The following is a 23,610-nucleotide window of genomic DNA, read 5'->3' as shown; positions in this document are numbered from 1 at the left end:
CTTCGGAAAAAGTGTCAACTCTTGTATTTTTTGAGACCTTCATATACAAGTTGTACTCAGTGAGTGTCAGGGAAATAATAGGGAGATACCCAAAGCAGCAAACGTGGTTGAGGCTTTATCAAGAAATGCCATTTTGTTGAGCAAGAAAATTGATGTTGGAGGAAGTCGTAAAGATGTTTTGAATGTGCAGGCTTTAACAAAATGCAGGCTTTATTATATCTGAAGGTTGTATTGAAGGATGGGTGTCTTTACAAAATATAAACAGAAATTCTTTATGATTTCTTTTTGATTTCTTTATGATTCTTTATGATTATTAACATTATGTTTTTCTCTGATCTCAAATTTTTAAATAGAAGTAAAGCTGAAAATAGACATTTATTAAAAACATTAGCTGTGGTATGTGAAGCTTTTTGAAAAGAATAAATTGAATAATCTTAGTCTTTGATTTCACTTTTGGAAAAACATCTGTCACCCATGGCCCTCCCTATCATGAGCCATCATAATTTTTTGATTAATTTGCCCCTAAACTATGCTATTACCTTTGCAAATAATGCTAGATGGTCTGGTTCATCCTGGAATCTACTCTAGGGGTTTTCTCCATGGATTAGAGAACCATTATATATTTTTACCAGAATATATAATGCCACCACCCAGGGACAGTCTGGAGGATGTATCTGCTTCCTCTTCTTAGTTTTAGGAAGCAGAAATAACACTGACTGTGTTAATGAAAATAGAGTACTGCCTCTAGAGTACTCTAGGGCATTTGACCTTTATGCCTCAATTCAAATTTACAGGAAGCTCAACATAGTTTACATTCTTGAATTCAAGCCTCTTGATGCAATGATAGCCCACCTTTCCAGGGGAGACAAACTTTGTGTTGTTTTAGTGAAATATTTCATATGTGTGTCCAGTTATGAGGAACATCATAACCAGTGGTGTGCCTGCTGTAGTTTGAAAGTAATGTATTATGAGAATAATTGAAGTATCTGCATTCCATCCTCAAATCTGTTCCATATCCTATAACTTTTACCACCTTCAGTGCTTTTCTAAATTAGGTTAATATTGATCTCACATCTTATTACTTTTATAGTAATATTTTACCTATATTTCTTTGTGATGTAATAACATTGTTTTGCTAGTATATCTGTTGGAACACACGTTTTGCAACTTGCTTTTGTCTTCAAATACATGGTTTTGATATTTATACATATTGATATATTCAGCTTTAGCTGATTTTAATAAAGCATCATATATGACTGTAACAACAATATTGTCTATTTTTCTGGGTATGATTTTCAAAACATAAGAGCTTTATTAAGATAATATTTCCAAATTTTTATAACCAACTCTGGGCAATAATTTAAATATGGCTAAATATACCCTATTTAAGTAGGCAACTTTAGTAACAGTATACTCATATATATGACTCCTACAGTTAAGAGAGACATCACACCCAGGTTTCTCAGTCACCTTCCTCCTAGCCCCTGGCAACCAGTGATCTGCTTTTTATAACTAGGTTAGACTTCTGTTTTGTTTTGTTTTAATATCATTGCACATAAATGGAGATACACAAGATGTCTTCTTCCTTGTCATCTTTTTCATTCAGCATGATTTTGAGATGTGTCCATATTTTAGCATGTATCAGTAACACCTTAATTTTTAAGTCATATTTGATTGTATGCATATACTACAGTTTGTTTATCCTTTCTCTTTTCAGTTTTTGATTGTTATGAACATAGCTGCAGTAAACTTCTTGTGGATTTTAATATAAGCGTGTTTTTATTTCTCTTGAGTAAATACTTAGGAGTAAAATTTCTGAGTTTGTAGGGTTAGTATATGTCATGTTAGACTTTCCTGAAGTGCTTTATTCCATTTTACATTTCTCTCACCAGTGTGGAAGACTTATAGTTATTTCACATTTTTTTCAATACTTGATATTACTTTTTAATATAGCCATTTTAATGTGCATAGTGGCATTTCCAAGTGGTTTTCATTTGCATTTCTCTTATAAAATAATGATGTTATGCATCTTTCACTTATTGGCCATTTGTATATCTTATTTTGTGAGCATATGTTTAAATCGTTTGCCTGCTTCTAGGTTTGTCTGATTTTTTAGTTTTAAGGTTTTTTAATTGAGTATTTCCCCCCAACTTGTACCTTCCCCCCCACCCACACCCCAATTTGTGGCTTTTTAGAATTTTTCATTTTGATAAAGTCCAACTTATCAGTTTTAATCTTTTCTAAGAAATCTTTACAGACCCAATGGTATGAAAGATTTTCCCCCTTGATTTCTAAACACTTTAGCTCTATGTTTAGGTATATGATCTATTTGGAATACATTTTTGTATACAGTGTGTGTTAAGGGTCAAAGTTTACATATTACTCCATTTGAACATTTAATTTTTTAGCACCATTTTTTGAAAAACTATCTTTTCTCCATTGAATTACTTAGTACCCATTAAAATATCCACTGATTATTTGTATTTGTTTATGGGGGGTGGTTTCTGCCTATGGACCCTTTATTCTGTCTTATTGACCTGTTTATCTTCTCTACATTGTCTGTATTCCTATATCTTTGTTTATAAGTCTTTAAATGAAATTTTAAGTCTTAAATGAAATTATAAGTCTTTAAATGAAATTCTCCAACTTTGTTCTCTTGGTTAGAATTGTTTTGACTCTTCCAAGTCTTTTGCATTTCTACATACATTTTAGAATGAACTTGTCATTTCCTTTAAAAAAAAAAAAAAGCTGCCTTAATATTGCTTTAGGATTTTATTGATTCTGTTTGGGGAAAGTTGACATCTTAATAATACTGACTTTTCTGATCCATGAATATCCATCTCACCATTTAATTAGGTCTTTAATTTCTCTCGGCAGTGTTTTGTATTGCCTGAGTACAGATATTGTATGTGTTGATAGATTTATCCTTAAGTCTGTCTTGATTTGAATGCTATTATAAGTAATATTGTTTATATAATTTCACTTGCAGTTGTTTTTTGCAAGTAGCAAAATCTGTAGCAATACAGTTGATCCTTGTGTATTGACCTTGTTTCCTGTAACCTTGATAAAGAAACATCATTTTGGTAGCTTTTTTGATTCCATAAGGTTTTCTAATTGTATGTGATCATGTCCCCTGTACTTGCCTTTTTCTTTCCTATCTTTATGCTATTTACCTTTTTTTTTCCTTTACTGCATTCTCACTACAATGCTGAAGAGAACTGGTGACAAAAGTCATCCTTGCCTTACTTTCAGTCTTAGGGGACAACTCTGAGTCATTCACCGTATGTTTCATGTCAGCTGTGGGTTTTTCAGGTCCGAATGTTGTTTCCCATCTGAATTTGCTGAGAGTTTTACCATGAAAAATGTTGATTTTTGTCCTTAGTTCTTTTAAGCATAAAATCTAATAATCATATGATTCCTTTTTAAATTTTCCTAATATGATTAATTATCTTTATATATTTTTAAATGTTTAAACAACCTTGTATTTCTGGAATAAAAATCTACTTGGTTGTGGTCCATCATTTATATATTGCTGAGTTTGATTTGCAGATACTGTGTTAAAGACAGTTGTGTCAATATTCCATAATGAATAGTGTCTGTATGGTATGTACCAATTGCCCCTCTTTCATTTATATTGATAATTTGCTTTCTTTTTTTTTCATCAGTTTAGAGGAAATTTATAGTTGTACTGATTATGTTCTTCAAAAGAAGGAGCTTTTGGTTTCATTGATTTTCTCTATTTGTCTTTTTTTCATTGATTTCTGTTCTCTACTATTTTTCTCTTCCCATTCATTATAGATTTAGTTCTTTTTTTAACTTACTAAATGAAAGGTGGATTTTCTTTCTTTTTTTTACCATTTTCATTTTAATTATAAGCTTTTAAAGTTCTGAGTTTCACTTTAGCATCTGAAATTTTGGAAAGCTATGTGTTCACTTCACTTAGTTCAAAATATTTTCTAATTTACTTTGAGGTTTCTCCACCCGCCCCTGCCACAGGTATTTAGAAAAGCCTTGTGTGATTTCTAAATATTTGGGAGTTTTTCCAGGTTTTTTTTCTATTCATTTCTAACTTGTTTATGTTCAGAGAATATAATCTTTATGCTTTTACTTAAGTTTTTCATGGTGAATGTTCCATGTGAACGTGAAGATTATGTATTCTGCTGTTACTGGGTGAGATGTTATGTCAGTTGGTTGATAATGTTTTCCACATTGTATGTATGCTCATGCTGAATTTCCCTTTCAGTTCTGTCAATTCCTGAGAAAGGTATGTTATTTTTAGCTGTAAATTATGACTTTGTGTTTTTCTGTTGTTGGTTTGTCATGTAACTTGAAGCTCTTATTTTAGGTACAGTTACATTAAGTTTGTATGACTTCTTTCTTTCTGTGAAATTTCCCTATTTATTCCTGGAAAAATTCCTTTTTGCTGAAATCTACTTTTTTGATATTAATATAACCACTTCAGCTTTTTATGATTAGTGTTTGCATAGTTTATCTAATTTCATCTTTCTTTAGTCTATATTTGTCTTTTTATTTAAAGTGAATTTTTTTATATGATAGAGTTGACTCTTGTTTTCTCTTCCTGTCTGATAATCCCTGCCTTTCTTTTGAATGCTTTTATTTGGCATAAGTTCTTATTTGAACATCTACCATCTTGCTATGTTTTTAAATTGAATTTTTATGAGATGACAGTAGATTCACATGCAGTTTTAAGAAACCGTATATACAAGTCCTGTGAACATTACCCAGTTTTCACTAATGGGTGAAAAATGTCATGTAAATATCACAACCAGGATATTGATATTGATACAATTCAGGCCTTACACAGACTTCTCCAATTTTCTTCTTCTCATTTGTTTGGATATATATATTTAGGACAATACAACTTTATCACTTATGTGTATCTGCCACCATAGTAAAAATACAGTATAGTTCCATCATCACAAGGACCTCTCATATGTTGCCCTTTTATAACCACACCCTCTTTACTCCTGTGTGCCTCCCTCACTGTCAGTTCAAACATGTTACGTAAGTATATATGTATGTCACCTTTGGGATTAGCTTTTTCCCTAGACTAGTAACACCTTGAATATTCATCCAGGTTATTACTAGTACTAATGGTTCATTCCTTTTTGTTGCTGTGTTTTTATATATATATGTATATGTATATATAATATAATATAATATAATATAATATAATATAATATAATATAATATAATATATATGTGTGTGTGTAACATTTTGTTTAACTATTAATTCATTGATAGATATTTAGGGTTTTTGCAGTTTTGGGCTATTACAAAAAAAGCTGCTATGAATATACTATTTTTGTCTTCCTATCAGTAATGTATAAGTCATCTAGTTTCTCTGCATCTTCATCATCATTTATCTTAGGACTACTTTTTGTTTTAACAATTCTGATAGGGATGCCTGGGTGTCTCAGTCAGTTAAGTGTCTGCCTTTGGCTTAGGCCATGATCCTGGGGTCCTGGGATTGAGTTTCGCATCAGGCTCCCTGCTTAGCAGGGAGTCTGCTGCTTCTCCCTCTGCCCCTGCCTTCCCCCAGACTCATGCTTTCTCACATTTGCTTACTCTTTCTCTCAAATAAGTAAAATTTTAAAAATATATGAAAAAAATTGATGGGTGCATAGTGATAGCTGTCATTTTAATTTGCATTTCTCTAATGGTGTTTAAAATATTTTCATCTGTGTATTTGCTTTCTTGTGTTGCTCTTTGTTGAAACCGTTCTTTTTGTTTTTTGCCCATTTTCTTACTGGCTTGTGGTTTTACTGATGAGTTTGAGAGTACTTTGTATATTCTGGATTGTAGTTCTTTGTCAGATACAAGCATACCTTAGAGGTTCAGTTCTAGATCATGACAATAAAGCAAATATTGCAGTAACATGAGTCAGATGAAGTTTTTGGCTTCCCAGTGTTTATGAAAATTTTGTTTACACCATACTGTAGTCTGTTAAGTGTGCGATAGGCATTATATCTAAAAAAAAAAAAGAGTATATACCTTAACTTAAGAATACTTTATTGCTAAAATGTGCTAACCATTGTCTGAGCTTTCAGGGAACTGTAATATTTTTGTGGGCAGAAGGTCTGGCCTTGTTGTTGGCTGCTGACTGATCAGGGTGTTTGTTGCTGAAGGTTGGGTGGCCGTGGCAATCTCTTACAGCAATAATGCAAAGTTTGCCACGTCAATTAATGCTTCCTTTCATGAACGTTTTCTCTGTAGCATGTGCTGCCATTTGATGGCATTTTACTCACAGAACTTCTTTAAAAATTGGAATCAGTCTTCTCAACCCCTGCTGCTGCTTAATCAACCAAGTTTATGTGATAGTCTGGGTCCTTTCTTGTCAATTCAACCATCTTCACCGCATCTTCAGAAGTAGATTCCATTTCAGGAACTCACTTTTTTTGTTCATCCATAAGAAGCAACATCTCATCTGTTCAGGTTTTATCATAAGATTATAGTAACTCAGTCATATTTTCAGGCTCCAGGTCCACTTAAGAGTTCCATGGTATTCCCACCATATCTGCAGTTACTTCCTCCCCTGAATTCTTGAACCCCTCAAAGTCCTCCATGAGGGTTGGAATCATCTTCTTCCAAATTCCTGTTAATGTTGATATTTTGACCTTTTCTCATGAATCACAAGTGTTCCTGATGGCATCTGGAATAGGGAATCCTTTTCAGAATGTTTCCAATTACTTTGCCCAGATCTATCAGAGAAATCACTATCTATGGCAGCTATAGTCTTTTTTATTTTTTTTAAGATTTTATTTATTCATGAGGGACACAGAAAAAGAGAGGCAGAGAGACACAGGCAGAGGGAGGAGAAGCAGGCTCCATGAAGGCAGCCCGATGTAATCCTGGGACTCCAGGATCATACCTTGGGCAGAAGGCAAACACTCAACCACTGAGCCACCCAGGTGTCCCGGGTAGTTAAAATGTATTTTTTTTTCTTTTTTGATTGAGAGGGAGTGCAAGGCAGGGGAGGGGCAAAGAGAGAGGGAGAGAATTTTAGCTGGGTATTACTTACCAAAAATTGACTTAAAATATTCAGTAAACTACATTATAAACAGATGTATTGTCATGCAGGCATTATTGTTCCGTTTGTAGAATACAGGCAGAGTAGATTCAACATAACTATTAAGGACCCCATGATTTTTGGCATGGCAAGTGAACATTGATTTCAATTTAAAGTCACCAACTGCATTAGTCCCTATGTAGTCAGACTGTCTTAGAAGCCTTGAAGCCAGGCATTGTCTTCTCTCTAGCTATGAAAGTCCTAGGTGGCATCTTATTCCAATAGAAGGCTGCTTTGTCTACACTGAAAATCTGCTGGTCAGTGTAGCTACCTTCCTGAATTATCTCAGCCCAGTCTTCTGGAGAACTTGCTGCAGCTCCTACATGAGCATCTGCTGCCTCGCCTGGCACTGTGTGTAATGAGGATGGCTTCTTTCTTTAAATGTCATGAACCAACCTCCTCAATATTCCAACTTTTCTTTGCAGCTTCCTCACCTTTCTCAACCTTCACAGAATTGAAGAGAGTTAGGACCTTGCTCTAGAATAGTCTTAAGGGAATTGTGGTGGTTGGTTTGACCTTCTATCCAAACCACACAGACTTTCTCCATACCAGTGATTAGGCTGTTTCACTTTCTTATCATCTGTGTGTTCACTGGAGTAACACTTTTAATTTCCTACCAAAACTTTTCTTTTGCATTCCTAATTTGGCTGACACACGAAGCCTAACTTTTGGCCTGTGTTGGCTTCTGACCTGCCTTTTTCATTAAGCTGAATCATTTCTAGCTTTTGATTTAATTTGAGACATGTGATTTTTTTCACTTATCACTTAGAGGACACTGTAGGGTATAAATTGGCCTAATTTCAATACTCTTGTGTTTCAAAGAATAGTGAGATCCACGGAGAGAGAGAATGATGGGGGAATGGCTGGTCGGTGCAATAGTCAGAACACACATTATTAAGGTTGTCATCCTGTATGGGCACAGTTCTGGTGCCCCCAAATAATTATAATGCTAACATCAAAGATGACTGGTTACATCAACATAGCAATAATAATGATAGATAAGTTTGAAGTGTTGTGAGAGTAACCAAAAGGTGACAAAGAGACATGAAGTAAACAGATACTTTTGGTAAAACAGTGCCAGTAGAGTTGCTGGATGCAGGATCATCACAAAACTTTAATTTGTAAAAATATGCAGTATCTGTGAGGTGCAGGAAAGCAAAGCACAGTAAGACAAGGTATGCCTGTATTTGAAAACCTCTCAAATTTGGCAGAAAACATATACAGATTGAGGAAGGAAAGTAAACCACAGAGAATAAATTAATACATTTTAATGCATTGCCATTAGCAATGTGGCCTTCATTGCAGAGACATATTTTAATCAACCTTCTAAAACTAATTTAAAAATCTTGAAGTTTGAAGAAAACTTGTGTATTAACTTTTAAGGAACAGCAATACAAATGGCAAGAGATTTCTCACCTGAGACCTTGGAGGCCAGAGTACATGGCATGAAATTGTTCAAGCGATTAAATAATTATGTACTGTGAATTCTATATTAAAAATAGCCCTTGAAAAAAAAGGGAGATATTTCCTCAGATAAAGGAAAACAGAATTTATTACATGGTGACCTACCTTCAAACAGTGGCTAACGGAAGTTTTTCATGAAAATGAAAACAGGGATCCCTGGGTGGCGCAGCGGTTTGGCGCCTGCCTTTGGCCCGGGGCGCGATCCTGGAGACCTGGGATCGAATCCCACATCGGGTTCCCGGTGCATGGAGCCTGCTTCTCCCTCTGCCTCTGTCTCTGCCTCTCTCTCTCTCTCTCTCTGTGTGTGACTATCATAAATAAATAAAAATTGAAAAAAATTATAAAAAAAAAAAGAAAAGAAAATGAAAACAGAGGAGTCTTGGAAATTCAGAAGAGAAAGAAGGAAATGGATAAAAATATGGGCAAGTACAAAATTATTTTTATAAGTTTCTTAATTATTTCATATTGGAAGCAAAAAAATTAACACCACCTGATGTGGTACTCTACATATAAAAATACTAAAGATAATTGTATTTTGAAATAAAACCTGTAAAGAACATAGGTAGTAATTTTCTACATTTCATTCAACGTTATAAAACATCACTACTAGTGGACTAGGAGCCAACAGTAAGAAAATGGTACAAAAAATACAATGGATGTTAATTTTGCCCCAGTCATCCCTCAACAGGATCGATTCTGAGGTGGTACTCAGAGTCTGCAATGGTGTTAGACACTGTTTTTTTTTTTTATGATTTTTAAAAGATTTTATTTATTCATTCAAAAGACACACACACACACACACAGAGAGAGAGAGACAGAGAGAGACAGGCAGAGGGAGAATGCAGGGAGCCCGACATGGGACTTGATCCTGGGTCTCCAGGACCACAACCTGGGCCAAAGACAGGCACTAAACCGCTGAGCCACCCAGGGATCCCCTAGACACTGTTTTTTCTTCAGTGGCACTTTATTAACTTCTCCACTTTCCTGTCCAACTCTCTTCATTCCCTCTGTTCTCCCGAAGTGACCTCCAAAATAATCTGTGCCTGATTCCTTGTCTCAGCTTTTGTGCAAAACCTGAGTAGTACTGTTGGTCCCAAAAGTGGTCCTAGAAATGAGAACTCGAGTTTGAGAATCTAAAACTAGATTGCTTATTAGTCAGATGGCAATGAGGGCCACATTGCTAATGGCAAGTATGAGGATAATAATCATCATCATCCTGTAATAGAAGGATTCTCCTGTGTGATAGATGAGCGTGAGGTTGGGTAGATTTTTATAGTAGCTATAGCACTTGAACAAGATGAGGCAATGATAAGTTTATGAGTTGTGGAGTTACTGACTTTTCTGCCTTACAAGCCTTGAAGATGGGATGCCTGGGTGGCTCAGCAGTTGAGTGTCTGCTTTTGGCTCAGGGCGTTATCCCAGAGTCCCAGGATCGAGTCCTGCATCAGGCTCCCTGTGTGGGGCCTGCTTCTCCCTCTGCCTCAGTCTCTGTATCTCTCTGTGGCTCTCATGAATAAATAGAAAAAAAAAAAAGAAGGCTCGAAGATACAGGTTCAAGTTAGCTGTCAACACAGGGCACACAGTGAAGGATAGTAGACCTCCATAAAAGCATTCAGAAGATTCTTATGTCCTGAGAAGTGAGGCTGTGTCCTAAGTCATGCTCAAGGTTTAATAGCTTCAGGATGGTAAGGGATTGCAATGGTGCAGGTGTTAAAGACTTGTGTGAAATTCAGGCTAGTGGAAGAACCCATTCCTCTCTAATAGAGAGGAGTACCCTACCACTTCCTGGAGACTGTAGATGCCCAACATGAAGCAGATGCCTTTCAAAATCATACTTGGCCTTCTCAAAAACTACCATACCTATCCTCATTTCTTTCATTAATATTTAATGTAGTTATTGATTGATTTAGTTCTGTAATTTCAATATTTATGTTTGGTTCCTCTTTTTTATCTCTAATTTTTTGCTTTTTTTCTGTTGAATTTGAATATTTTTAGAATTTTACTTTAATTGATTTGTTGACTTTTTAGCAGTATTTCTCTGCATTATATACAGTATACTTCAACTTTTCACCTAGAAACTTTTCAACTAGAAGTTAGAGTTAATAATGCACCATTTCACATAAAATGTCAAAACCTTGCAACCATAAAAGTCCATTTACCTCCTCCCTGGCATTGTTGTTTGTGTTATAGTTGTTTTATGTGCATTATAAATCCAAGATGATGTAATTTTTGGTTTCTAGTTGTTATGGACTAAATGTGTGTGTCCTGCCAGAATTCGTTTGTTGAAACCCAGACCCCCAATATGATATTAGGTATTAGGAATTGGGGCCTTTGGGAATTAATTTGGATTAAATGTGGTTATGAGGGTGGGGCCCCATGAGTTGGATTTAGGGTCCTTGGTAAGAATCACCCGAGAGCTTGCTTCCTCTTCTGTGCTCTCTGCTACATGATTCAATGAGAAGTTAGCAGTTTTGTGATCCAGAAGAGGGTTCTCATCAGAATTTGACCACGCTGGCACCCTGATCTTGAACTGTCAGCCTCCAGAACTGTGAGAAATACATTTATTGGTAAGCTACTCAATATATGATTTTTTGGGGGTAACAGTTCTTGTAATGACTGACACTGAGCCAAAATGTAGAGATTAATATGTTATCAATAGAATGGATCAGAACGTTATCAAGAATTGCATGATAATCCAGGTCCCTTGGGAATATATTGTGATGGAGAAAACAAGAATTAAGATTGTCACAGGGTAATACAGCAAATACGTACTGCTGTCTACCTCAAGAGAAGGTGCTGATCCATTTCAATTATATAAGCTACACTGTGTCTTAGGAATACTGTGGTCCATAGGCCATCACCACAGATCTCTGTGAGCAGAGGCCTTCTAGTTCCGTTTTCATCCTGTGCCCTTTATAGTTTTGTACTTGCTCCACCTTTGTTAGTGTTGCCATCTGGCATATGCGGTGTCAGAATTCCATTGTCTCCTTCGGCATTTGTGAGACAAGTTCCACAGTAGCATCTCCTACCATTAGTTTTGGCCTATGGATGACTGTCACCACTAAGCTTACTTGTATCTGTGCTCCCCTCACTAGGATGTTCCTTACCACTTTACTGTCCTTTGGGCCCTACAAAGTTGGCATGGTCTCTGTAGAGTGAACTAGCAATCTCGTTCCTCTTTGTAACTACTGGTGCTTTGGTTTTAAAATTGTAGGATGACATCTATTAATAGGCTGTTATTTCAGTGGATTTGGGTGAAACGTGTTCTATATGCAATGCTGAAATAGAATGTAAAACAATGCATTATAAGTAATGAGAGTATTTTTCCCAGAAATATATATTTTTCAAGATTTTATTTATTTGAGAGGAGACAGAGACAGTGGCAGAGATAATGAGAGACAGTGTAAGCGGGGAGGAGAGAATCAGGCTCCCCACTGAGCATGGAGCCCAAGATGACATGGGGCTTCATCCCAGGATCCCAAGATCATGACCTGAGCTGAAGGCAGTCTGAACTACCCAGAGCTGCTTCAGAAAATTTTTTAGGATATAGCTCAATTGTATTTTTATATACTATAAATGTATTTTTTCTGTCTTTAATGCTTTTACTCTAGATATCAACATGGCTCATCCCTTATATCCTTCCAGTGTTTTCTGAAGTGTAATATCATTGAGGATTTCCTTTACTGGACCCCACCTCCCACCAACTTGCTGATGAAAAACTTCCTTTTTGTATGTCTTTGCTTTTAAAGGAAGGGTCACCATGTTACCAACCCCATACTGATTCTTTGAGCTTAAACGTTATTGCTTCTAATAGCCTAGAAATAGAGCAAAACAGCATCCTGTAAAACTCTGAAAAGAACCCAGAATCTCAACATTTAAAGACCTTAGTAGAGAAAAAGAATTTTCTTCATCATCTTAAACTGCAAGACAGAAAAGTATTCATAGCTCCAAGTGTATGGAGACACACCGGTTCCATTTCTGCTTTTCTTGCTCTGCTAGTAGGGATGGCTTTGCCTTGCCCAGTCTTTAATAGGTAAAGATTAAAACTCTACATAATAGAGGATTTTCATCTATCTACAAAAGGCTTACTTCAAAATGTGGGTATCTTCAAGTGAAATACAACTGACTTTGCCATTGATGAATTCAGCCTCTATTTTTATTAGCATTGGTGTTGATATTATATCATTTGAATAATAAAATGTCATTTGTTAAAAAATTTGCTGTTTTTTATGCAATTCAATTTATTTGCTGTTTTATTTAATTCCAAAGGCTTTATAATGTCATGTTTTCTTTTTGTTGGTATGATCGCTTTCTTAATTCAAATCTAAACCATCATGATGCACCACTTATTTAGCTCTTTTATATAACTGGAATGCAGCAATCTGTTTCCTCTGTACCTGCTATTTCCTAAACTTTACAGCATCTGCCTCGAATCTGTTTGAAACTTTGTAAGGTACCTTGGTTTTCCACCTCTCACAGTTACGTTCCCAGGACTTATGAGAGGCTCTCTTGGACTCCAACCCCTCCTGCATGGCCATCGTACATTCCCCTCGGAACCGGCCATCCTGTCCCGTCACTTTGCACACTACAGGGACGCTCTCATATTCTCCATGCTTTCCTAAAATCAGTAACTGCTCTGGCTCTGGCCAAGGAAGCCAAGTGCAAGCTGACCATCCCCTCCAAGGAACAGAGCAACGATGATCGGTGGCTGCAGGATGAGATAGAGATCGGCTACATCCAAGCCCCACACAAGACCCTGCCCATGGTCTTTGACTCTCCGAGGAACAGGGACCTGAAGGACTTCCCCATCAAGTGCTTGCTGGGTCCAGATTTTGGCTACGTGACTTGAGGGCCCGAGACTGGAGAGGTTACTACTTTCCACTCCTTTGGAAACCTGGAAGTGAGCCCCCTGGTCACAGTCGGGAGGAAGAAGTACCCTCTGGGCAGGATCCTCATTGGGAGCAGAGGCTACCCCAGCAAGGAGAGCCAGGAGATGCAGCAGGCCGTGCAGGACTTCCTCAGCGCCCAGCAGGTGCAGGTGCCTGTGAAGCTCTACTCCGACTGGCTGTTTGTGAGCCATGTGGACGAGTTCCTGAGCTTCGTGCCCATGCCCAAGAAGGGCTTCTGGCTGCTGCTGGCCAGCCCCCGGGCCTGCTACGCACTGCTGGAGGAGCAGCTCAAGGGGGGCCACAGGTAGGCTGCACTCTTTGAAGGCATCAAGAAAAAAAAAAAGCAGAAAGTAAAGGACATCCTGTCAGACAAGAAACTGAGAGACCAGAATTCATATGTGGATAAATGCATCGACTGGAACCGGGAGGTGCTGAAGTGGGAGCTGGGCCTGAGTGAGAGGGACATCATGGACATCCCCCAGCTCTTCAAGCTCCACAAGGAGAACAGTGGGATCCTCAAGGCCGAAGCCTATTTTCCAAACATGGTGAACTGCTGGTGCTGGGGAAGCACCTGGGCATCCCCAAGCCCTTCAGTCCCATCATCAATGGCCAGTGCTGCCTGGAGGAGAAGGTGCGGTCCCTGCTGGAGCCGCTGGGCCTGCACTGCACCTTCATCGATGACTTCTACGCCTACCACGTGCGGCTCGGGGAAGTCCACTGGGGCACCAACGTGCGCCGGCAGCCCTTCTCCTTCAAGTGGTGGAACATGGTGCCCTGAGCCCGCCTCCACCCGCAACCCAGGAGTCCTTGCCCTCCCGAAGCTCCGAAAGCTCCCAGCCAGATGCTCTGGTCCCCTTCAGTGTGGCATTGCAAGAGTGCCTGGGCACAGGCTGGCTCCCTGGCTGTAGCCACCCTCCCGTCAATGGCTTGCCCCCTTCTGCTGTGCCCTGGCCTCTGGGGCAACCCCTTATGAGGACCCCAAGATAGTCCTGGCCTTGCAAACTCGTTTCTGCTGTGTGACGCCACAATAAAGTTTTATAATCTCTTTGTAAGTGAAAAAAAAAAAAAGCCTAAGAATAGGCTTTCATCCTAGAACTTACTGCAGTCTGCCATAACAAATAACTTACTTTTTTTGTTGACCCCTACCTACCCTTCCCCATCTAGAATTAAATCTCTGTGAGTGCATGGAGTTTCCTTTTGTTCACTGCCATAAACCTATTGCCAAGACTTGTGCCTGGTACATAGTAAGTGCTTAAATGTTGTTGAGGGTATGCCCACATTGAAGTTCTTACTGCCATTGGGAGAATACTGCATTGTTTAGAGGGAACTGAAGTTAAAGAAAAAAAAAGAAAAATAGAAAAAAAAAACCTGGGAGGCGGGGCAAGATGGCAGAAGAGTAGGGTCCCCAAATCACTTGTCCCCACCAATTTACCTTGATAACTTTCAAATCATCCTGAAAACCTATGAATTCGGCCTGAGATTGAAAGAGAGACCAGCTGGAATGCTCCAGTGAGAAGAGTTCGCGCTTCTATCAGGTAGGAAGACGGGGGAAAAAGGAAGAAAGGAACAAAAGGCCTCCAAGGGGGAGGGGCCCCGCGAGGAGCCAGACTGAGGCCGGGGCGAGTGTCCCCAGGACAGGAGAGCCCCGTCCCGGAGAAGCAGGAGCTGCACCAACCTTCCCGGGCGGAAAGGGGCCCGCAGGGAGTTAGAGCAGGACCCAGGAGGGCGGGGAGGCCCTCGGGCTCTCAGCGGCAGTAACAGGAACTGCGCAACACACCGCGGGCCAAGCTCCCTAAAGGGCTGGAGCATGCGCCCAGCGGGGCCCGGGAGCAGCTCAGGCGGCGGCTGGCAGCGGCTCCCCAGCGGAGGGGGCTGCGCGGCCCGGGAGCAGCTCCGGCGGTGGCTCCATGCAGAGGGGGCTGTGTGGCCCCGGAGCAGCTCAGGCAGTGCAGGCCCGGAGCCCAGGGTGCAGGGGACGCAGCCCAAGGTCTGGTGCTCCCCCAGGACAGGTGGAGGCCGGGAGGACACAGGACAGGAAGGATGCTCTAGGACACCGGGCGACCCTGGCTGTGGAGGTCGGCGCCCGGCCCCCCCGCCCCAGCATCCAGGCCCCTGCAGATTGGGAGACTGCAGTAGTTTCTGCGGGAGCTGACTCCAGAGCTGGAGAGCTGGCCACGATACGTGGAACTGAGCAAGGCCGCAAGGGAGCAGGGCCTCACAGGATAAACAGCTCCCACAGAGCTGCACAACTGGCAGGGGTCTTGGCAGCTCCCCCAGGTGCACACACCTGAGAATCAGCACAGCAGGCCCCTCTCCCAGAAGACCAGCTGAAAGGACAGGGGAAGAGCAAGTTTTTGACCAGGCAGCACTAGAAAGTTCCAGGGGAAGTCTAGGGACATAGAGTACATAGAATCAGAGGATACCCTCTTGTTTTTTGTTTTTTGTTTGTCCCCCCACCCTTTTTTTCTCTCTTTTTCTCCTTTTTCCAGTACAACTTCTTTTAGCTGCTCTACACTGAGGAAAATGACTAGAAGGAAAAACTCACCACAAAAGAAAGAATCAGAAACAGTCCTCTCCCCCACAGAGTTACAAAGCTTGGATTACAATTCAGTGCCAGAAAGCCAATTCAGAAACACTATATTATAAAGCTACTGGTAGCTCTAAAAAAACCATAGGATTCAAGAGACTTTATGACTGCAGAATTTAGATCTAATCAGGCCAAAATTAAAAATTAATTTAATGAGATGCAATCGAAACTGGAGGTTCTAATGACGAGGATTAATGAGGTAGAAGGACGAGTGAGTAATAAACAAAACAAGTTGATGGCAAGGAAGGTAGCTGAGGAAAAAAGAAAAACAAAAGATCATGAAGCTAGGTTAAGGGAAATAAATGACAGGCTCAGAAGGAAAAAATCTACGTTTAAATGGGGCTCCCGAGGGCGCCAAAAGGGACAGAAGGCCAGAAAGTGTGTTTGAACAAATCATAGCTGAGAACTTACCTAACTTGGGAAGGGAAACAGGCATTCAGAGCCAGGAGATAGAGAGATACCCCCCTAAAATCAATAAAAACCATTCAACACCTTGACATTTAATAGTTAAGCTTGCAAATTCCAAAGATAAAGAGAAGATCCTTAAAGCAGCAATAGACAAGAAATCCCTAAACATTATGGGGAGAAGTATTAGGTTAACGGCAGACCTCTCCACAGATACCTGGCAGGCCAGAAAGGGCTGGCAGTATATACTCAGGGTCCTAAATGAGAAGAACATGCAGCCAAGAATACTTTATCCAGCAATGCTCTCATTCAGAATAGGAGAGATAAAGAGCTTCCAAGATAGGGAGAAACTGAAAGAATATGTGACCACCAAACCAACTCTGCAAGAAATATTAAGGAGGACTCTGTAAAAAAAAAAAAGAGGAAGTCCAAGGAAACAATCCACAAAAACAAGGACTGAATAGGTATCATGATGACACTAAATTCATATCTTTCGATAGTAACTCTAAACATGAATGGGCTTAATGACCCCATCAAAAGGTGCAGGGTTTCAGACTGGATAAAAAAGCAAGACCCATCTATTTGCTGTCTCCAAGAGACTCATTTTAGACAGAAGGACACCTACAGCCTGAAAATAAAAGGTTGTAGAACCATTTACCATTCAAATGGCCCTCAAAAGAAAGCAGGGGTAGCCATTCTTATGTCAGATAAATTAAAGTTTATTCCGAAGACTGTAGTAAGAGATGAAGAGGGACACTATATCATACGTAAAGGGTCTATCCATCAAAAGGACCTAACAATCATGAATATTTATACCCCAAATGTGGGAGCTGCCAAGTATATCAATTAATAACCAAAGACATACTTACTTGACACTGCTTTCTACAAACAACAGATCTTCTAAGCACAACATCTCCAAAGAAACAAGACCTTTCTTTTTTTTAATTTTTATTTATTTATGATAGTCACAGAGAGAGAGAAAGAGAGGCAGAGACACAGGCAGAGGGAGAAGCAGGCTTCATGCACTGGGAACCCGACGTGGGACTTGATCCTGGAACTCCAGGATCGCGCCCTGGGGCAAAGGCAGGCACCAAACCGCTGCGCCACCCAGGGATCCCGAAACAAGAGCTTTAAATGATACACTGGACTAGATGGATTTTTTTTTCTTAAAGATTTATTTATGACAGACATAGAGGGAGAGAGAGGCAGAGACACAGAAGGATGGAGAAGCAGGCTCCATGCTGGGAGCCTGACGTGGGACTCGATCTCGGGACCCCAGAATCATGCCCTGGGCCAAAGGCAGGCGCTAAACCACTGAGCCACCCAGGCATTCCCCTGGCTGGATGGATTTCACAGATATTTACAGAACTTTACAAGTAAACGCAACTGAATACACATTCTTCTCAAGTGCACATGGAACTTTCTCCAGAATAGAGCACATACTGGGTCACAAATCGGGTCTTAATGGATACGAAAAGATTGCGGTGTGCCCTGCATATTTTCAGACCATAATGCTTTGAAACTAGAACTAAACCACAAGAAGTTTGGAAGAAATTCAAACACGTGGAGGTTAAGGACCATCCTCCTAAAAGATTAAAGGGTCAGGTAGGAAATTAGAGAAGATTAAAAAGATTCATGGAAACTACTGAGAATGAAGACACAACCATTCAAAATCTTTGAGATAAAGCAAAAGCAGTCCTGAGAGGGAAATACATCGCAATACAAGCATCCATCCAAAAACTGGAAAGTACTCAAATACAAAAGCTAACCTTGCACCTAAAAGAGCTGGAAAAGAAATAGCAAATAAAACCTACACCCAGCGGAAAACAATTAATAAAGATTCGAGCAGACCTCAATGAAATAGTGATCAGAATAACAGTGGAACAGATCGACAAAGCCAGGAGTTAGTTCCCTGAAAGAATTAATAAGATAGACAAACCATTAGCCAGTCTTATTAAAAAGAAGAGAGAAAAGACTCAAATTAATAAAATCATGAATGAGAAAGGAGACATCACCACCAACACCAAGGAAATACAAACGATTTTAAAAACTTATTATGAGCAGCTATATATGCCAATAAATTAGGCAATCTAGAAGAAATGGACACATTTCTAGAAAACCAAAAACTACCAAAACTGGAACACGAAGAAATAGAAAACCTGAACAGGCCGATAACCAGAGAGGAAATTGAAGCAGTCATCAAAAACCTCCCAAGACACAGAAGTCCACGGTCAGATGGCTTCCCAGGGGAATTCTATCAAACATTTAAAGAATAATCCATACCTATTCTACTAAAGCTGCTTGGAAAGATAGAGTACTTCCAACTCGTTCTATGAGGCCAGAATCACCTTAATTCCAAAACCATCAAAGACTCCACCGAAAAGGAGAATTATAGATCAATATCCCTGATGAACAGAGATGCAAAAATTCTCAACAAAATACTAGTCAATAGGATCCAACAGTACAGTAAGAGGATTATTCACTATGACCAAGTGGGATTTATATATGAGATACAAGGCTGGTTCAACACCCGTAAAGCATTCAATGTGATTGATCATATCAACAAGAGAAAAAACAAGAACCATATGATCCTCTCATTAGATGCAGAGAAAGCATTTGACAAAATACAGCATCCATTCCTGATCAAAACTCTTCAGAGTGTAGGGATAGAGGGAACATTCCTCAGCATCTAAAAAGCCATCTACGACAAACCCACAGTAAATATCATTCTCAACGGAGAAACACTGGGAGCCTTTCCCCTAAGATCAGGAACAAGACAGGGATGTCCACTCTCACCACTGCTATTCAACATAGTATTAGAAGTCCTAGCCTCAGCAATCAGGCAACAAAAAGAAATAAAAGGCATTCAAATTGGCAAAGAAGTCAACTCTCCCTCTTTGCAGATGACATGATACTGTACATAGAAAACCCAAAAGACTCCACCCCAAGATTGCTGGAACTCATACAGCAATTCAGCAGTGTGGCAGGATACAAAATCAATGCCCAGAAATCAGTGGCATTTCTATACACTAACAATGAGCTGGGGAAAGAGAAATGAAGGCGTCAATCCCATTTACAATTGCACCCAAAAGCATAACATACCTAGGAATAAACCTAACCAAAGAGGTAAAGAATTTATACCCTAAAAACTACAGAACACTTCTGAAAGAAATTAAGGAAAACACAAAGAGATGGAAAAATATCCCATGCTCATGGGCTTGAACAATTAATATTATGTAAATGTCAATGTTACCCATGGCAATTTACACATTTAATGCAATCCCTATCAAAATCTGATGGACTTCCTTCATTGAGTTGGAAGAAATCATCTTAAGATTTGTGTGGAATCAAGAAAGACCCAGAAAGGGGAAAGGAGAAATTTGAGTGGGAAATATCAGAAAGGGAGACAGAACATGAGAGACTCCAAACTCTGGGAAACGAACAAGGGGAGGTGGGCGAGGGGCGGGGGTGACTGGGTGACAAGCACTGAGGGGGGCACTTGATGGGCTGATCACTGGGTGTTATGCTATATGTTGGCAAATTGAACTCCAATTAAAAAGAAAAAAGACCCCGAATAGCCAGGGGAATATTAAAAAAGAAAACCATAGCTGGGGGCATTCACAATGCTAGATTTCAGGTTGTACTACAAAGCTGTGTGCATCAAGACAGTGTGGTACTGACATAAAAATAGACACATAGATCAATGGAACATAATAAAGAATCCAGAAATGGACCCTCAACTTTATTGTCAACTCATATTCGACAAAGCAGGAAAGACTATCCACTGGAAGAAAGACAGTCTCTTCAATAAATGGTGCCAGGAAAATTGGACATCCACTTCAGAAGAATGAAACTAGACCACTCTCTTTCACCATACACAAAGAGAAACTCAAAATGGATGAAAGATCTAAAGATGTAAGACAAGAACCCATCAAAATCGAGGAGGAGAACACAGCAACACCCTTGCTGAACTTGGACAGAGATGCTTCTGGTGACTTCACTTTTGGAAATTTAGTTCTTAACTTTTAGGCATATGACAGTTTATTTTTTTTTTTTTAATTTTTTTTTTTTTATTTACTTATGATAGTCATAGAGAGAGAGATAGAGAGGCAGAGACATAGGCAGAGGGAGAAGCAGGCTCCATGCACCGGTAGCCCGACGTGGGATTCGATCCTGGGTCTCCAGGATCGCGCCCTGGGCCAAAGGCAGGCGCTAAACCGCTGCGCCACCCAGGGATCCCGCATATGACAGTTTAAATGACACATTAGATACTTGGTAATGTCAATTTATGAGAGGAAGATTGAACCTATTTCTCAGTTCATTTAGTAACAATTTCATGAGAGTTTATAAGGATTTTATTTTATTTTTTATTTTTTTAATAATAAATTTATTTTTTATTGGTGTTCAATTTGCCAACATACAGAATAACACCCAGTGCTCATCCCGTCAAGTGCCCCCCTCAGTGCCCGTCACCCATTCACCCCCACCCCACGTCCTGCTCACCTTCCACCACCCCTAGTTCGTTTCCCAGAGTTAGGAGTCTCTATGTTCCGTCTCCCTTTCTGATATTTCCCACACATTTCTTCCCTTACATTCCCTTTCACTATTATTTATATTCCCCCAAATGAATGAGAACATATGTTTGTCCTTCTCCAATTGACTTACTTCACTCACCATAATACCCTCCAGTTCCATCCACGTTGAAGCAAATGGTGGGTATTTGTCGTTTCTAATGGCTGAGGAATATTCCATTGTATGCATAGACCACATCTTCTTTATCCATTCATCTTTCGATGGACACCGAGGCTCCTTCCACAGTTTGGCTATTGTGGACATTGCTGCTATAAACATTGGGGTGCAGGTGTCCCGGCGTTTCATTGCATCTGTATCTTTGGGGTAAATCCCCAACAGTGCAATTGCTGGGTCGTAGGGCAGGTCTATTTCTAACTCTTTGAGGAACCTCCACACAGTTTTCCAGAGTGGCTGCACCAGTTCACATTCCCACCAACAGTGTAAGAGGCTTCCCTTTTCTCCGCATCCTCTCCAACATTTGTTGTTTCCTGCCTTGTTAATTTTCCCCATTCTAACTGGTGTGAGGTGGTATCTCATTGTGGTTTTGATTTGTATTTCCTGATGGCAAGTGATGCAGAGCATTTTCTCATGTGCATGTTGGCCATGTCTATGTCTTCCTCTGTGAGATTTCTGTTCATGTCTTTTGCCCATTTCATGATTGGATTGTTTGTTTCTTTGGTGTTGCGTTTCATAAGTTCTTTATAGACTTTGGAAACTATCCCTTTATCTGATATGTCATTTGCAAATATCTTCTCCCATCTGTAGGTTGTCTTTTAGTTTTGTTGACTGTATCCTTTGCTGTGCAAAAGCTTCTTATCTTGATGAAGTCCCAATAGTTCATTGTTGCTTTTTTTTCCTTTTGCCTTCGTGGATGTATCTTGCAAGAAGTTACTGTGGCCAAGTTCAAAAAGGGTGTTGCCTGTGTTCTCCTCTAGGATTTTGATGGACTCTTCTCTCACATTTAGATCTTTCATCCACTTTGAGTTTATCTTTGTGTATGGTGCAAGAGAGTAGTCTAGTTTCATTCTTCTGCATGTGGATGTCCAGTTTTCCCAGCACCATTTATTGAAGAGACTGTCTTTCTTCCAATGGATAGTCTTTCCTCCTTTATCGAATATTAGTTGACCATAAAGGGTCAGGGTCCACTTCTGGGTTCTCTGTTCTGTTCCATTGATCTATGTGTCTGTTTTTGTGCCAGTACCACACTGTCTTGATGACCACAGCTTTGTAGTACAACCTGAAATCTGGCATTGTGATGCCCCCAGCTATGGTTTTCGTTTTTAAAATTCCCCTGGCTATTCGGGGTCTTTTCTGATTCCACACAAATCTTAAAATAATTTGTTCTAACTCTCTGAAGAAAGTCCATGGTATTTTGATAGGGATTGCATTAAACGTGTAAATTGCCCTGGGTAACATTGACATTTTCACAATATTAATTCTGCCAATCCCTGAGCATGGAATATTTTTCCATCTCTTTGTGTCTTCCTCAATTTCTTTCAGAAGTGTTCTATAGTTTTTAGGGTATAGATCCTTTACCTCTTTGGTTAGGTTTATTCCTAGGTATCTTATGCTTTTGGGTGCAATTGTAAATGGGATTGACTCCTTAATTTCTCTTTCTTCAGTCTCATTGTTAGTGTATAGAAATGCTATTGATTTCTGGGAATTGATTTTGTATCCTGCCATGCTACCAAATTGCTGTATGAGTTCTAGCAATCTTGGGGTGAAGGCTTTTGGGTTTTCTATGTAGAGTATCATGTCATCGGCGAAGAGGGAGAGTTTGACTTCTTCTTTGCCAATTTGAATGCCTTTAATGTCTTTTTGTTGTCTGATTGCTGAGGCGAGGACTTCCAGTACTAAGTTGAATAGCAGTGGTGAGAGTGGACATCCCTGTCCTGTTCCTGGTCTTAGGGGAAAGGCTCCCGTGCTTCCCCATTGAGAATGATATTTGCTGTGGGCTTTTCGTAGATGGCTTTTAAGTTGTCGAGGAATGTTCCCTCTATCCCCTACACTCTGAAGAGTTTTGATCGGGAATGGATGCTGTATTTTGTCAAATGCTTTCTCTGCATCTAATGAGAGGATCATATGGTTCTTAGTTTTTCTCTTGCTGATATGATGAATCACATTGTTTTACCAGTGTTGAACCAGCCTTGTGCCCCAGGAATAAATCCTACTTGGTCATGGTGAAATATTTTCTTAATGTACTGTTCGATCATATTGGCTAGTATCTTGTTGAGAATTTTTGCATCCACGTTCATCAGGAATATTGGTCTGTAATTCTCCTTTTTGGTGGGGTCTTTGTCTGGTTTTGGAATTAAGGTGATGCTGGTCTCATAGAACGAATTTGGAAGTACTCCATCTCTTTCTATGTTTCCAAACAGCTTTAGTAGAATACGTATGGATTATTCTTTAAACAGTATTCTTGGTTGCTTGTTTTTCTCATTTAGGACCCTGAATATATCCTGCCAGCCCTTTCTGGCCTGCCAGGTCTCTGTGGAGAGGTCTGCTGTTACCCTAATTCTCCTCCCCATAAAAGTCAGGGATTTCTTGTCTCTTGCTGCTTTAAGGATCTTTTCTTTATCATTGGAACTTGCAAGTTTAACTAT

General features: G+C 39.7%; 1 long non-coding RNA gene and 1 pseudogene across 1 annotated transcript; one reads left to right on the top strand and one right to left on the bottom strand.

Moving 5' to 3' along the window:
• The window catches only part of LOC121487306, a 49,042-nt pseudogene extending 34,414 nt beyond the window's left edge, over positions 1-14,628 (top strand).
• Positions 2,116-8,809, bottom strand: LOC121487312. Its single transcript, XR_005986820.1, has 2 exons — positions 8,660-8,809; positions 2,116-6,673 (listed from the first exon to the last, which is right to left on the bottom strand). It is a non-coding gene; the product is annotated as an uncharacterized LOC121487312 (long non-coding RNA).
• Positions 14,629-23,610: the final 8,982 nt, after the last annotated feature.

This window comes from Vulpes lagopus, chromosome 3 (assembly GCF_018345385.1).
Source record: "Vulpes lagopus strain Blue_001 chromosome 3, ASM1834538v1, whole genome shotgun sequence".
NCBI lineage: Eukaryota > Metazoa > Chordata > Mammalia > Carnivora > Canidae > Vulpes > Vulpes lagopus.
This window is presented reverse-complemented; position numbering and strand designations above follow the sequence as displayed.